Source organism: Ursus maritimus, unplaced genomic scaffold (assembly GCF_017311325.1).
Source record: "Ursus maritimus isolate PB19 unplaced genomic scaffold, ASM1731132v1 scaffold_6, whole genome shotgun sequence".
Lineage (NCBI taxonomy): Eukaryota > Metazoa > Chordata > Mammalia > Carnivora > Ursidae > Ursus > Ursus maritimus.
The window spans coordinates 50,756,526-50,773,316 of record NW_024426774.1 but is presented as its reverse complement, the minus strand read 5'-3'; the positions used below and the strand labels follow the sequence as shown (position 1 = coordinate 50,773,316).

At 42.8% G+C, this 16,791-nt stretch overlaps 1 long non-coding RNA gene across 32 annotated transcripts in view; it reads right to left on the bottom strand.

Moving 5' to 3' along the window:
• Positions 1 to 16,791, bottom strand: part of ASPRV1 — a 107,089-nt gene that overhangs the window by 71,286 nt on the left and 19,012 nt on the right. For 10 of the 32 annotated variants that reach the window (XR_005832911.1, XR_005832920.1, XR_005832918.1 and 7 more), the window contains exons 5-6: positions 6,406 to 6,540; positions 4,733 to 4,931 (exon numbers count right to left, since the gene is read on the bottom strand). The exons of 1 other annotated variant lie outside the window; for it this stretch is intronic. This is a non-coding gene — a long non-coding RNA (aspartic peptidase retroviral like 1). Of the gene's footprint in view, positions 1 to 852; positions 869 to 4,732; positions 4,932 to 6,405; positions 6,541 to 8,359; positions 8,547 to 16,000; positions 16,062 to 16,755 lie in introns of those variants that run through there. 21 more of the 32 variants (XR_005832893.1, XR_005832900.1, XR_005832922.1 and 18 more) reach the window with 6 other exon arrangements.

Below are 16,791 nucleotides of genomic sequence, written 5' to 3'. Positions count from 1 at the left end.
TGGTGTATTTTGCTTTCTGGTAAAGCCCTATCTCAGCACAGCACATTGGGAAATCAAGACCAGAAGTTGTCTGTGACCAGTGGCTTCTGAGGAAGTGCCCTGCCCATGTTGTCATCAGCAGCCTCTTTTGCGCCACCATTTTACATCACTTCTGGGAAGCTGCCTCCCACTTCCTAAGATCTGTGCCGGTCTTGTCTGAGGACATCACAGCAAACCACAGACCCAAAGATCCTACACTCCTTGTTACAGTCTGCCTGTCAGCTGTTCTCCAAACATCATCATGCCTGAATAGCCAGCATGTTCATGGGAAGTCTCTCCACCCAACACCCCCTCGTGGAATCATAAGCCTCCATCCCCATCACCTTCAGCTGCTTGTCTTCTCAGTCAAAACTGTAAAGAAAACAAGGTGTTTCTTTAGGGACCCAACTTCTCTTTTCAGGGCCTTTATCTCAAACTCAATAGTGTCTCCTTCCTTTCCCTACGACTAGGGCAGAGTGCCCTTTCCTCTCTGTCCCTGCCTTAGTCCAGTTCTCAGAAATCAATCACAGCCACTCATTCACACCTCCACTTACATGACCAAAATGCTTCACAATCAGACCCCTTCCTGGACTCTCATTTTCAATAGTGTCTCAAAGACTTAAATCAAGGGAAATAAATTTCACTTGTGGAATTCCAAGCACTAGCAAAGAGCTGAAGCAAGTCTTCGAGCAGCAGCACACATTCTTGGTGCCCCTGAAACTCTACCTCTTGATAGTCCAGCCTTGTCTCTTCTTATTCCATCACCTGACACACTCAAGCTGTCTCCTCTGCCAGCCCAGAGGCCAGGCTCTCCTGGACCTGGGCCAGCACCCAGTGCCATCTGGTCTCCCTTAGAAAGGCAAAAGAGAGACACCTCTTGTTTACTCAGTAATAATTCACTGTAATAGTCACATAACAGGTGTCACCAGCTCCAGTACATACAGTAAGGGCACACCACACCCTCACCTCTGCCCCCATCATGGCTTACTCCTTGGGACATATCAACAAATTTTATTTGGAGAATAGGACAGGGCCTCTTAAGCAGTACACCAGAGTTAACAGTGGTGTTTTGACACTTGTGGATTACACTGCAATGAAAACTTCGAGGTAAAGAACAAAGGCTTTTTTTAAATCCTCCCCTAGAGCCGATTGGTATCCTTCCCACATATGTTGTTGCAGCATCTCTATATAGAGAACCTAGCATTCTATAAACACGATGCTCTGGCTGAACACGCCTCAACGAGTAAAACTGTGAGGCAGAAGATGTCATCTCTCCATCTTCTCTTCTTTCCTTAAAATCTTGTCAGAGACAGAAGAGCTCTGTGAAAACAGCATGGGCTTTGGAACTGGACAGACCTGAGGAGAAATAAATCCTAGCTCAGCCTTTTATTAGCTGTCTGACCTTGGGCAAGTTACGTAACTTCTTTGACTTTGAGCTTGCCCGTGTGCAAAAGGGAAGATGATACTTTATTGGTTTCCATTATGATAATTAAATAAGAAAATACATGAAAAGCATCTAATACATGCCTGGCTCTCCAAGGATAGGAGTTTGTTCTCCCCCATCTGGCTTATCGTGCACCTGGTGCCCTAATGTTACTCTCTGGCTGTCCAAGGCCAAGGTGTGTGCCCCACACAAACCTAACCTTCTTTTCCTAAACCCTATCAAAGTTCCCATCCCTTAGAAGAACTGATCAGGGGTGTCTGGGTAACTCCATCAGTTAAGCATCCGACTCTTGATTTCGGCTCTGGTCATGATCTCTGGGTCCTAGGATCAAGCCGCACATCAGGCTCCCTGCTCAGCAAGGGGTCTGCTTGTCTCCCTCTCCCTGCTCATGCAACTGATCTAATCACACCACTAAAAGGAAAGCAATTCTGATTAAATGAATTCAAGTAAAATGTGTATGATATTAATCCTTTATTAATTCTGTGGGGGAGGGGAGGATTTCTACATTAAAAAAGGAAAGCTAGACAGGTACCTGGCTGGCTCAGTGCACATGCAACTCTTAATCTCAGGGTTGTGAGTTTGAGCCCCACACTGCGTTCAGAGATTACGTAATAAAAACCTTTTTAAAAATTTAAAAATTAGGGGTGTCTGGGTGGCTCGGTTGGTTAACCATCGGACTCTTGATTTCAGCTCAGGTCATGATCTCAGGGTGGTGAGATGCAGCCCCGAGTTGGGCCCCTTGCTCATCATAGAATCTACTTGAGATTTTCTCTCTCCCTTTCTCTCTGCCTCTCCCCTCACTCGCTCTCACTCTCTCTCTCTAAATAAAATCTTTGTAAAAATTGTAAAAAGAACTAGATATTCGAATGAAAGAAAAGACACCTAATCATGAGGTTCCCCTAGATCATAGGGGACCAATGTCAGCCTCTCTCTCCACAGGCATGGCCCACATCACTCTCTGTGCTGAAGATGAACCATCAGAGCTATAGGACCACAGCTCAGGTTGCCGAATATCACACCTCAAATCAACAGGTCCAGAAAAGAACTTGGGAGCCTTGGCTACCGCATCTGCTCTGGCCAGCACACACCACTTCCTTAGCCAAGAAGTTACAGTGCTGCTTTTTTTCCTAGGAGGTTTCCAACACTATTTTAAGCTCTTTGAAATGAAACAGCAACAGATTTGATTACGGTCACAGCCTTGGAATAGCCTGTAGGAGGCCTGGGCTCTACACTTCCAGAATCATACCTTGCTTCTCTGAATGGTTTCAACAAAGCCAGATTAATACAGGTGGCAGAGTGGGACTACATCTTAACTTCTCAGTGATCCAGGAAAGAGGACCACAGGAACATTTCTGGACTTTCCACATATAGGATCACAGAAGCAGATTATTACAACTAAAAATGGCCCAAGTGTAATCAATTGGCACAATGTGCTATGCTGACTATAAATCACAATTCAGCATGGAAGTTCTCTAAGGTACTCTTTAGCAGTGTGCGTGCTCTACTTGACTTTCTTGGCAAGCCCCCAGGGAGCCCAGGGAACTTAGCCTAGGCTGGGGTCTCAAGAGCCAGACGCCCCTCTGGGGTCAAAGGGACTGGCTGGCAACTTTAGCAGATGGAATAAAGAGGAAGTGAAGGTGAAGTCAAGGGGAGAAAAGGATTGGTCCAGGCAGGATTATCCAAAAGCATGGGCTTAGAGAACTGGCAAAGCAGAGACAGTAATAGCAAATGTTTTAAATTATACTTATCTAATTAGTCACCATGGTAAAAAACAGAATTTTGCTCTATTTTCTTTATACTTCACTGGATTTCCTTATACTGATTTTGTGTTTGTTTTTGAAATACATACTGAGGGCTGAAATTTGAGGGACAACATAATCTTTCTATTGCTTAGGCCTCTGAAGTTCTTAATCTGGTCCTTAGCTTTATCAAGAAGCAAGGAAAACCAGGATTCCAAAGCTTCAAGGCCAATATTCAATTTTTCATTCAATAAATATTTCTTGAGGGGCTAGAGAAGTGTCAGGTCTTTGCTCAATCCTGGGATACAGCAGCAAACAAAACAAATATGGTTCCTGAGTCCCTGGAGCTCAGTCTAGTGAGAGTTGTTAAGAATAAGAGCAGGACTGGGGCGCCTGGGTGGCTTAGTGGGTTGAGCGTCCGACTTATGGTTTCAGCTCAGGTCATGATCTCGGGGTTGTGGGATCGAGCCCCACCTAAGGCTCCGTGTTCAGTGCAGAGTCTGCTTGTCCCTCTCCATCTTCTCCTCCCTCTGCTTGCACTTTCTGTCACTTGTCCTTCTCCCTCTTCTCCTCCCCCTGTTCCTGCTTTCTCTCGCTCTCTCAAATAAATAAAAATCAGAGCAGGATCCAAAGCAAAAGGTTCGTATTGGAAAGTAGGCAAGATTCTGCAGCCAGCAATGGGATGCAGAGGGAGGAGATCCCTTCTGGGATGCCAGCAAAAGAGGTCATGGGCAAACAAGGAGCTGTTTAGGGGGGTGGGCTGGGTCAGATAATATCCTTATCCGCCCCCCACTCACTTTGGCAGAGAAGAGAGCCACAGGGATGTGTTGGGTTTATCAAGAACAGGTGACCGGGGCCCTCAGAGTCAATGCAGCCATGACGCTGCTCCTTCTCTGCTCACAGCCATGAACTGTGATATGTGCCATGTGAGCTGTGTGTGACATTCTGAAGCTCCAAAACAAAAAGATTTGAGTTGTCTACTGACAGGAATTCTAGGAAGGATAGCAAGCCAGAAACGCAAAGCATAAAAATAACTGCCAGAAGCAGCTGAGTGACCCTCTCCACAAGTGTCACCCACGTTTCTCTGACATTGCATGGAAATGAAAAACAAAAACCTGATTTCACCTGGAGGTGTGGGGCCACAAAGCAACCTGCTGAAATAATCAGGCTACAGCCAGAAGCCTCTGAGAGGAGTTTCTCCTTTAGGGCATGAAATGGGCAAGAATGGGGAAAGGCTGTGGCCTGCTGTGTTAGAGAAGGAGCCTTCCAGGAGCTCAGTCCCAGCACTACCAGAAGGTGTGACGGGCATGGTGAAGATGCAGAGCTGACAACAGCAACATGAGGAACTTCAGAGTAAGTGCCCCGCCAGCAGAGCAGTGGCCTAGACAGATCTCAAAGTATCTGATCTCTCTGGGCCTGTTTCCTTATCTGAAAATGGAGATAATAAAAGAGCAGGTGTTGGTTTCCTAGGGCTGCTATAACAAACACTACAAAGTGGGTGGCTTCAAACAAAAGACATTTATTCTCTCACAGTTCTGGAAGTTAGAAGTCCAAATTCAAGGTTTCGGCAGGGCCATGCTCCCTGTGAAGACTCCAGGGGAGAATCTTTCTTTGCCTCTTCCAGCTTCTGATGGTTGCCAGTAATTCTTGACATTCCCTGGTTTGTGGCAGCACAACTCCAATCTCTGCTTCCATCTTCGCATCAACGTCTTCCCTCTATATATCTCCCTCTTCATATAAGAACACCAGTCACTGGATTAGGGCCCATCCTAATCCACTATGACTTTATCTTAACTTGATTACATCTACAAGGATCCTATTTCCAAATAAGATCACATTCATAGGTTCTGGGCAGACATGAATTTTGGGGAGGACACTATTCAATCCAGTACAGAGCACCAATCTCATAAAAACTTTATATATGTAAGGTGCTTGGAACAGTTGCTGACACATTAACATATGGCAGTAAGAGTCAGCTACCCTTCTTCGACGTCTTTGGCAGATGACAGCTGCCATGGGATATACGAACGCTCTGTTATATAGGAATGGCTCTCCCTCCACCATGAGTCAGAGGGAAGAACCTGATGGGACGAGAGTGCCAAAAAGAGCTGATGAGGGCACAAGTAGAACACAGTGTGTTCATTACCATTCAATACCCCCTCATCAATACCCTACTAATAGGCTAGAGTGAGGAAATATCCACTACAATCACTTCATTTGTTTTTTAAAAACACAGAACTTATCATTCCAAACTAACAAAGGCCCCTTCAAAGCAGTCCTCAAGCTAAGATCCATTTAGAAGATCCTCAAGCTCCAGAGAACAGGCAGCGGAGAAGCTACACTAGTGAATGCAGCAGTTCAAGGCTTAGTCAGGCTGTGAGTTCTGATCCCAAACTGCTTTACACAGCATATTCATCCCACAGCTTAGCAACTGAGTGACTGAGTCCAAACACGAAACTCATTCTCTGAGATGGAGATCCTCTAACTCTAGGATATCTTACTTTCAGATTAGGGGAGGGGAGAAAAGATTAAAGGCTCCTAGTCTTTCTTCTTTAATAAATAGGTCTGGGACAGTACACAACTGAAAAGAAACAGAGCTAGATCTCAACTGCTATCTTCGTATCAAAATAAATTCCAGATGGATCAAAGACTTAACGATTAAATTTAAAGATTTAAATGTCCACATGTGCACACGCACACACAAACACACCAAGTACTCAAAGAGAATGAGTATTTTTTACATTTTTGAGGTAGGGAGACATGCCTTTTCTAAATACTGGCCTAGCAGCAGGAAAAACTCTAAGAAAAAAGATGATTTTGACTACCTAAAAATGTAAAGCTTCCCAAAAGAAAAAAATTGCATAAATACAGTCAAAAGATAAATGACAAACTAGGAACAATTCTGCACTATATATTATAGTCAACACTTTACCTCTTATAAGTTATTAAGAAAATATTACTGGAAAATATGTAAAAGATATTAATAGGTGACTCAAAAAAATATATAAATGTCCAAAATACATTTGAAAAGATGTTCAATCTTTAATATAAAAAAAATATTAAGTTGTACTTATTGAGTGACATGTCTCCATTACTATTTGAAGCATTTTACGTAGATTGACTTATTCTTCCTGAAACAGGTGCTATCACTACGCTTACCTTATCAAAGATGAAACTGAGAAAGACATAAATTAAATGACTTACCCAAAGTCACACAGTAAGTGGGTGAGTCAGAATTCAGGCCCCAGCAGGCTGGCTCCAGAGTCACATACCATATCATATCACATCTATCAGTCACATTCTCAACTACCATATTACAGTGACAAGACCACTTTTCACCTGTCAGATGGGGAAGATGAAAAACATACAACCCAGTATTACTGACAATGTAGGCAATCTCATGTGCTATTGGTAGAAGTTAACATTCTTAAGGATAGTTGGTTCCATGAATCAACATTGTAAGTGTGCATATCCCTTAACTGAGCCATTCTATTTCTTAGAATTTATCCTAAGGAAATAAGCAGACAAGTGTACAAAGATTATATACAGGGTGTTTATCACAGAATGTACATAATAATAAAATACTGCAAATAGGGGCACCTGGCTGGCTCAGTCAATAGAGTGTGCAACTCTTGATCTCAGGGTCCTGAGTTTGAGCCCCACATTGGGTGCAGAGATTACTTTAAAAAAATACTGCAAATAAAAAGTCCAACAAATACACCAAAAGTCCAACAAGTTCATTCATTCAACAAATATTTATTGAACACCAACTGTGTACCAGGAACTGTCCTACGTAACAGCTAGAGAGCAGTGAATAAAAAAGAAGAAAAAAAGGGGCGCCTGGGTGGCTCAGTCATTAAGCGTCTGCCTTTGGCTCAGGGCATGATCCCGGCGTTAAGGAATCGAGCCCCGCATCAGGCTCCTCTGCTATGAGCCTGCTTCTTCCTCTCCCACTCCCCCTGCTTGTGTTCCCTCTCTTGCTGGCTGTCTCTCTCTCTCTGTCAAATAAATAAATAAAATCTTAAAAAAAAAAAAAAAAAGAAGAAAAAAAATCTCTGTCTTCATGGAGTTTACATTCTAGCGAAGGTGTTGGGCAATAAACAAATTAGAAAAGTATATAGTATATCAGGTGGTGTTAAATGCTATAGACAAAAATAGAGGAAAGAAGGGAGATAAGAAAGAAAGAGGGTTTGCTACAATTTCAAATAAGGGAGTCAGGGAAGGCCCCACAGATAACAGATAAGATAAACAGATTAAATATTAAAGAATAAAAAGCATTATGGTACATCCACACATTGAAATATAATTTACCCATTTATTCTACATGCATTTACATAATAAGGTGTCTACAACATCGCTGTGTCTCTCTCTCTGTCAAATAAATAAATAAAAATCTTTAAAAAATAAATAAATAAAGGTGTCTACAACAAACTACAGAATGAGAAAAGATTCTCACCACACACACACAAAGCAGGGGACTATGTCAGGTGATGGATGTGTTAACCATATTATGATAACAATTTAAAAATATATGTGTTTCAAATCACATTGTACACCCTAAACTTACACAATGTTATATGTCAATTATATCTCAATAAAGCAGGGGGAAAGGTGAATAAAGATTACAAAATGGTATAAAGAAGAAAAATGGTATTAAGATACGATTCCATTGATATGAAATTACATGTGTATATATGCTTATGCTTTAAATGGGATAGAGGAACAGCACAGAAAGAACTTGACAATACCAACCAAGGGTCCAGGCTGACTGCCAGACAAGTGGTACTGGCAACCTTTTACTCATCCTTCTCCCCACACCTACACTTTCATTTATTTATTTTGTTGGGGGGGAGGGCAGAGGGAAAGGGAGAGAAAATCCCAAACAGGCTCCACACCCTGAGATCATGACCTGAGCTGAAATCAAGAGTCAGACACCCAACCAAATGAGCCACCCAGGCACCCCTACACTTTGTTCCAGAAAGGATTTAAGGACCACAAATCCACCTACCCCTACAAGTTCTTTAACTCTCCCCTTCCTTCCTCACCCTTCTCCCTTCTCTTTCCAGATGCCAGGCCAGTGATAGGAGAAAAAGACAAAAGCTTAAGATCAAGGCAACCTGAAGGGGCCCAAGAAGGATGGAGGGAAACCTCTATACACCTGGATGGGATTCCTTATTTCAGCACACGGGAAACAGATCCTGGGACGCACACTTCCGCCTTGCAGATCTGTAAGATTTGAAGCAGGGCTGGGACACCTGGGTGGCTCCGATGGTTGGGCGTCTGCCTTTGGCTCAGGTCATGATCTCCAGGTCCTGGGATTGAGTCCCATGTCGAGCTCCCAGCTCGGCAGGGGGTCTGCTTCTCCCTCTCCCTCTGCTGCTCCCACTGCCTGTGCTCTCTCTCTCTCAAATGAATAAATACAATCTCAAAAAAAAAAAAAAAAAGACTTAAAGCAAAGCTATCTAATTCAGATTCCGTGTTTCACCTCCTACTAAACCCCAAACGGCTTGCAGGGAAGCCAGGGGTAAGACTGACTCTCAAAGGGAAGTGACAAGCCACAGTAGGCTGGTGTGTGCACACAAGTGCCTACATCTTCCTAGGAGCAGAAAATGACACAGAGCTGAGCTCATTTTACTCCCTACTTTATCCCTTCCTCCATAGCTACACCCAACAAGCTATCCTGGCTAAGTTAAACTCATGTCCAATCCTATACACTCGCCACCTTGCATGACTCCCCTAGAGACTCACAGCCTCCCCAGTAAGATTCTCAAGTCTAGGTCCCTACCAAGAACGTTGCCCAAGGTGACGTTTTCAATCTGGGGTAAGGTTTTGAGTAATCTGGTGGACAGGGTCCAGATATATTTGCTGCCAAATATGTGGAAGCCAATTACACCTCTTGCCTGAGCATAAAGCTGCCAACAAGGAATTGGCAACTTCCCAAAGGTGGAATCCATGTTGCTATCCCCTATTTAGCCTGAGAGTAGGAGGCACGTGAACAGAGGCAGGGGACCTAAGGAAAGACTTAACAGTTTCAAAATATTTCTCACATACTCTCTGTCACCTCTTGGATACCAACAATACACAAGGCCCAGTGTTAAGAGTTTTCATATATTCTCACCAAAAATGACAAATCACTTCAATCAAACATTCATACCACATGCTACTAAATTTAGGAAGTCTAGGGCACACACAGGTCCAGTTGACCAACTGACAGTTGAATACCCAAGACTGAAATTAGGAATAAGTCAGAAATCTGAGATTCTCCTCAGGGTTGCAACACAGAAGTCTCATTACACACCATTAGGTCAACAGCCTTCATGCCCCATTCCAGCTTCTGCTCTTTCCTGGGCTTTCAGCAAGGAACATCCCTCCAACACATACACACACACACACACACATACACACCCAAAATCCTCCAACACACTTAGTATACAAGTGGAAGAAATTCTTTACTAGTAAAGAGAACAAGATGAGTCAGAGAAAATCCAAAAGCATCATCTCTTTGACAGGGGAGCCTCTTCCCTTCTCTCCACCTCTCTCTTATCGTCCTTGAATATGTAGTTACTGAGCAACTTCTATTATGCTGTTACTGTAAGATATAATCATAAGATATGCCTCCCACCTTTAAGAATTTACTCCATTTGGAAAAACAAAATCAACACACAGGAAACATGTTATAAAAGGGAGCTCCAAGATTTCTAGTGCATGAACAGGAAGAACAGAGATAGACAAATAGTGGGGTATCCTGACATACACAGGTATCTTCAATTTCAAACACAATCTCCCCTTTTTTTGTTCCATTCTCAGGAGAGATGTGTTTCACTTCAAAAAAAATGTCATATACAAAATTCAAATATATTAAGTTAGGGATCATTCACTAGACAAAAAGGATCTTCCTTCTTCCTCTTTCCTGTGAAGTTTAGCGAGATACAACTTAATGCCTCCACAGCCCGTCATTGTTCACACACACACACGCGCGCGCACACACACACACACACACCCCACACATACAGACACACACATTCAACTTTTCAGGATCACATTTATAGGGTAAAGCAAAGTACTTAAAAATTTTATAAAACTTGGGGTGTCTGGGTGGCTCAGCAGTTAAGCATCCAACTCTTGATCTCCGTTCAGGTCATTATCTCAGAGTCATGATACTGAACCCCACACTGAGCTCTGTGTGCTCAGTGGGGAGTCTGCTAGAGATTCTCTCCTTCCCCTCTCCCCCTCCCCCTCCCCCACTTTCTATCTCACACACATGCACATTGTCTCTCTCAAATAAATAAATCTTTAAAAACAAAACAAAACAAAAACAAAACAAGCAAGAGGTAATCTGGGTATAATAAATCAATAGAATCCTCCCCCTTTTTCACACAAACACCAATAGTAGTATGCCACAAACACTTTTCTGCACTTTGCCTTAGTTTTCTCTTAATAACAGATCTTAAAGATCATTCCCTATCAGGGTGTGAGTGTGTATGTGCCTGTACGTCTCACTCTTTTTAACAGCTACATAATATGGCAATATTCACTACAATTTATTCAACTAGTATCTTTTTTTTTTAAATTTTATTTATGGGGCACCTGACAAATAAATAAATAAAATCTTAACAAAGTTCCAGAAAGATTTGACAGAGAGAGAGAGCACAAGCAGGGGGAGCAGCAGGCAGAGGGAAAAGCAGACTCCCTGCTTAGCAGGGAGCCTGATGCGGGACTCGATTCCAGGACCCCGAGATCATGACCCGAGCCGAAGGCAGACGCTTAACTGACTGAGCCACCCAGGCATCCCTATTCAACTAGTATCTTAATGATATATAGTAAGATGTATTTTTAAGCAAAATATGTTAAAAACTATGCACACCACTTTTGCATATTTTTCCCTCAACAAAAATGTTCAGATTTAACTCTTTATATATCCTCCAAGCAACTATTAATGATCATTGATACTCGCTTTGGTTTGAATTTAATAGTGTTTCATCTTGACTTATTTCTACTACAGTATATGTTGACTGTGTCATTGTCACACCAAAGATGATCAAGGAAACACATGAAATACATATTGTCCCCTGAATATTCTGGTCAACCCTTTACGCCATCATCTTTATAAATAGCTTGTTAATAGTATATCTTTTACTGTGTTTAACTATAAGGAAGTGTTAAGACAAATAAACTACACACACACACACACACACACACACACACACACACTCTCTCTCTCTTTCATTACCCAATTAAAAAGCAAAAAACATCTCTTTCACTTCAGTGTCCCTGGGTCTGCTGTTCGGTTTCTTTTAGATCACAGCAAGGTAGAATGAGTGAGGGCTCTACAGACACATTGGGATTGGAATCTCAGTTCTGCCATTTCCAAGTTAAACCACCTCTCAGAGCTTCTGGCTTATCATCTATAAACCAAGGGCAATACCACCTATCTCTCATATAGCTGAAATCACTACACAGGGAAAGAAGTCCGTTCAAGAGAACCAAAGTGCTGTCTCTATTGAACCAGCACTGCCTGGGGAAGTCAAAGACTTGCTTAGAGAAGTGGACAAGGACAAGAAAAAAATCTGACCAGCTGATGAGAGAAAGGGTGCTTCCAGCAGAGGCCACAACACATGCAAAGGGTGAGAGTTGTGCAAGGCCACAAAGTACCCACACAGCTACTGATGAGAAGGTGAAAAATAATTTATAGTCAAAAAATACTTCCTGAGTGACTCTACGCACTAAAGATACAACCATGAGCAAGAAGGCCCCTACCTTCGTGGAACTTATAATCTAATAGGAGAGAAAGACAAACTACTAAGAAGCAGTAAGTGGTCTAAAGCAAATGAGGTACGAAGATAAGAAGTAACATGGAGTTGCTTTGTACAGAACGGGCAGAAAAGACTTCTAAGAGGAGATAATGTTTAACTGACACTTAAAAGTAAGGGATCATTAATAAGGTGAAGAGCAGGGTAAAGACACGAGTTTTAGGCAGAGGCTATAGCACTACAAAGGCTCTGAAACCAGAGAGTAGAAGAGGAGATCAGGAACTACACGCAGGTGAGGGTGTCACAGGAGATGAGAGAAGGGCTTGGGATAAGACTTGAGAAAAAGGCAGGGACCAGATCTTCCTTGATCTTATAGGCCACAATTTGGGCCAAATTCTGTAAGACTGTTTATTCCAATCTAAGACAGTTGGACTTGATCATATAGGTAACAGGAATGCAACAGAGGACTTGAAAAGGAGAGCTAGGTTGTCTTACAGGAGAATAGTGGCAGCTGTGTAAAGGATGGCCACAACCTGGCATGAAGACAGCTTGGGAACCAAATAAAGACCACCTACACTAGGACAGGGTCAGTGTGCACAGGAAAAGAGATGCACCCTAGAGAAAATATGCAGTACAACCGGTAGCCTTCAGGGTCCACATTCTAGCCTGTTTTCTGAGTCCAAAGTCAAAGCTTCCTGTAAATCCCAGAGTTACTGACCTGCCACGGGTTAGTCATAAGGCCCTGTACAGCTTATCTGGCTCTACATGTACTGTGGCAACGAGATGAGGTGCTGGTACATAGAGACGGTTATCCGTTATTCCCACTCCATGACAGACTAAGTTTCCTAGGACCTTTAAATCCAAGTAAAGGGTTCAAATCCTCTTTCTTTCCCTTTAGGGATGGGAGGTCAGCGGAGTCCTCTATGCCAGTTTCTCCAAATATGGTCTGTAGATGATGACTGTAGTCAGAGTCATCTGGGAGGCCAATCAAAATGCAGATTCCTGATTACCACCTTATACCTACTGAATCAGAAAAGCTAGGGAGCAGAGGTCGGGAATTTGCGTTTTACTTTATTTTTTTATTTTTTTAAGTAAGGTCTACACCCAACGTGGGGCTCAAACTCACAACCCCAAGATAAGGAGTCACATGCTCTTCTAACTGAGCCAGTCAGGCATCACCAAGAATCTGAATTTTAAGTAAGTATCCAGCACGCCCCTCTTTTGCCCCCATAGGTATTTCTGATGCATTAAAGCTTCAAAATCATAGTTCTACAAACAGGACTAATGGAGGAGGGCCCTCACTTGAAGTTGGCTGACAATGTCAAAATTAGGGCACTATGTAGAACCAAGAATCAAGCTGGACATGGAGTAATCTAGAAAGAGGAGTCAGAATGTATTATGAAATTTGAAACAGAAAATAGAAGGCAAGGACATCAGAGCAGAAAACAGAAGGCAGGACATCAGAGCATGAGGCTTAGGGAAAAGAGGAGTCAAGACAGGGAGCATTCTTGAGGGAATCACTAACTACGGCCATATCTGGCTCTCTTAGGCTGGTTTCCCAGCAGAGCCCTAGGAGGAGAGTGCAGATGCCTTGCTTCATGGAGGCAACGTGACTGGGCTTAGACTGCCCAAGACGTGCACACAATCAGTCTATCCAACCTTCAAAAGAGAATATACCTCTCTTCAGTAAGTACTGTTCCTATCCCCATGATTTCCCCTCACCAAGCACCCACCATGATGCCAATTACCAGTCTATAGAAGACCTCCAGGCCACACAGAAAAATATACAGAACACCTCTAAGGGCTAATGACAGGCACCACTTACCAAGATTCTCTACTTGGCACATTAAAGCACCCTAACGCTGCCATAAATTCAAGGACCATTCCAGGTCAGAAACTTTGAAGCCCACTGCCCATACACCTTCAGATCCTACATCTATCCACATCCAGCCAGTCTTCCACTACTCCTACTATGCCTCGCTGATAGAATCCCACCCTATATTTTACACTATGTCCCTCCCCAAAATTCAGACAGAAATCCACAGACTGAGTGAGGCTAGGCAGAGTCCTGAATTCCCTGGGCTGCTGAGGCCAGCTCCTACGCATGGTTTGGTGGGAGGAGGTACAGCCCGAGGGAGTGCTCACCCTACCTGAAGGGAATATCCTCAGCCTACCTAAGAGGAGCACCAGGATTGCTATAGGCTTCTATACAGGAAACTTTTTCAAAAATTAGCTAGTTAAACCTGGTATGTTTAAAAGGGAGCAGAATTTGAAGTGTGAGGAAAGGTACAGTAGGATTTCTGAGGATTTGACTTTCAGATAATTAACACATAAAATACAAAGTAATATGCAATCTAGCTCAAACCTTTATATGTCAACTACTTGATCCTTCTTCTAATCCAAAAGCTGGCTCCACACTAAAGAGGTAAGAATGCCAAAAGATGATTTAAGTAATCCCCAAGATTATTTATGGCCCTAATCGTGAGCTGCTTGCCCTATCCTTTCTTACGCTCCACCCATTATCCAGATTCTCTAGGTTTCTGACTTAATGATTCAGCTTCCTGTTTCATCTTTGCCTCACCTTATCCCTAAGGCCTTTTGCTTCCTTCCTTGCTTAGAATTCCACTCCACTCTCAGTTATTCTGCCATCAGCCACTCAGAGTAAATAACCTGCCTACCCAGATCTCCAACTTTTATCCTCAGCACTCATGCCCCATTCATGGGCAAGTCCTCTGCCAGGTACACTGATTTTTATGAATATGTCTCAGGGAGAGACAAGTGTATTCGATGATTCATTTCAAGCATGTTAGATAGTTCATCCAGGCAAACACTGGAATCACCAAAGATGGAAAAAGGAGAATGACAATGAGCCAGGGCCAAATGACTAGATCTTACCCTGACATTCAAAAGCGCACCTTCTTAGCCCTCAGCTGGTACTCTGGGTAGTCCTACCCAGCACCCCACCTCAAGAGATGCTTCCAGCTCACAGCAGTTACAACTAAGAATAAATGGTGAGCAAGACATAGGCCTTTGCCCAACAAAACTTACCATCTAGTGAGGGAGACAGATAATTACAGTATGTATAATCAAAGGTAATGCATGTAGAGCTGTAAGACTAAGAAGGGCAGTCAAGTGAGGTTACACCTAAGCTGAAACTTGAAGGCTGAATAGGAGATACCTAGGCAGTGGCTGGGTACTTGAGGAAAAGTGTTCTAAGTAGAGGGAACAGCATATGCAAAGGTCTTGCAGCAAGAAAACACATCTGAAGAGATGGGATGAGCTGGGGGATGGAGAGGCCAAAGCAGAAGGTGTCCTGAACCAGAAGATGCTACAAAGACCAAAAAGGGCCTCATAAGACATATGAAACTGATTTATAATTCACTTAACAAGTATTCATTGAGTATCTACAATGTACCAGACATTGTTATACATAGTAGAAATAAAACAGTGAATAAAACAGACAACATCCCTGTTCTCAGAGAATTTAATTCTACTTAGAGGAGACCAGAGGTGCCTGGTTGGCTCAGTCAGTAAAGCATGCGACTTTTTTTTTTTTTTTTAAGATTTTATTTATTTATTTGACAGAGAGAGAGACAGCCTGCGAGAGAAGGAACACAAGCAGGGGGAGTGGGAGAGGAAGAAGTAGGCTTCCAGAGCTCCCAGCAGAGCAGGGAGCCTGCTGCAGGGCTCGATCCCAGGATCCTGGGATCACGCCCTGAGCCGAAGGTAGACACTTAATGACTGAGCCACCCAGGCACCCCATAAAGCATGTGACTCTTGATTTGAGGCTGGGTGTGCAGCCTACTCAAAAAAATAAATAAATAAAAATTAATTGGAGGAGACTATATAAACAAATACATGAATAAACTAGAAAAATATCACATATTAATAAGTACTATGGAAAGAATTAAAATAGGTGATATGATAGAAAGGATATGGGTGGCTACTTTAGAATAATTAGGTGGTCAGGGGAAGGTCTCTCTGAGGAGAGGACATTTAAAAACAGATCTCTCAGGGCACCAGGGTGGTTCAGTCAGTTAAGCATCTACCTTTGGCTCAGGTCATGATCCCAGGTCCTGGGATGGAGCTACTTCGGGCTCACTGCTAAGTGGGGAGGCTGCTTCTCCCTCTCCCGCTGCTGCTACCCCTGCTTGTGTGTTCTCTCTGTCAAATAAATACTATCTTTAGGAAAAATAAAAAACAAAAATAAAAACATATATCTTAAAACAAAACAAAACAACAACAAACCCTCAAAAAACAATCATTCAAAGATCAAGGGAAAAAGCATTCTAGGTGGGGGTGACAATTCATGTAGAAGTCCAATGGCAAGATCATTGAAGTTTTTTAAGCAGGAAAGTTAGACCATGATCATTCATCTATATTATAAAGATCACTCTGGCTGCAATGTGCAGAGTAGAATGAAGGTGGGGAAGGATAAAATCAAGACTGGAGGTAGAGATGAAAATGTATTATATACACTAAGGTGAGAAGAACCCAACAACAAGGATGACGATGATGATGATGACAAGGACCACCACCGCTCATGTACACTTACTGGGGGCCGATCTATTTTTTTAAGCATTTTACGTGTAATTCATTTATTTAATACTCACAAGTACTCTATTTTATAAGTCATAAAACTAAGATACAGGGTAGTGGCATTGAAGAAGGAAAGAAAGCAACTGGATCCAAGAAACACTAGGGAAGAAAAGTTCCAGTGACAGGCTGGTTGCTGGCTGTGGGAGAGGAAGCGAAGTCGGACAATGACTACAAGCCTTTGGGCTAATAACTGCGTGTCGGTTACCATGTGGCAGGACACTGGATGAGGAGCAAGTAGGGA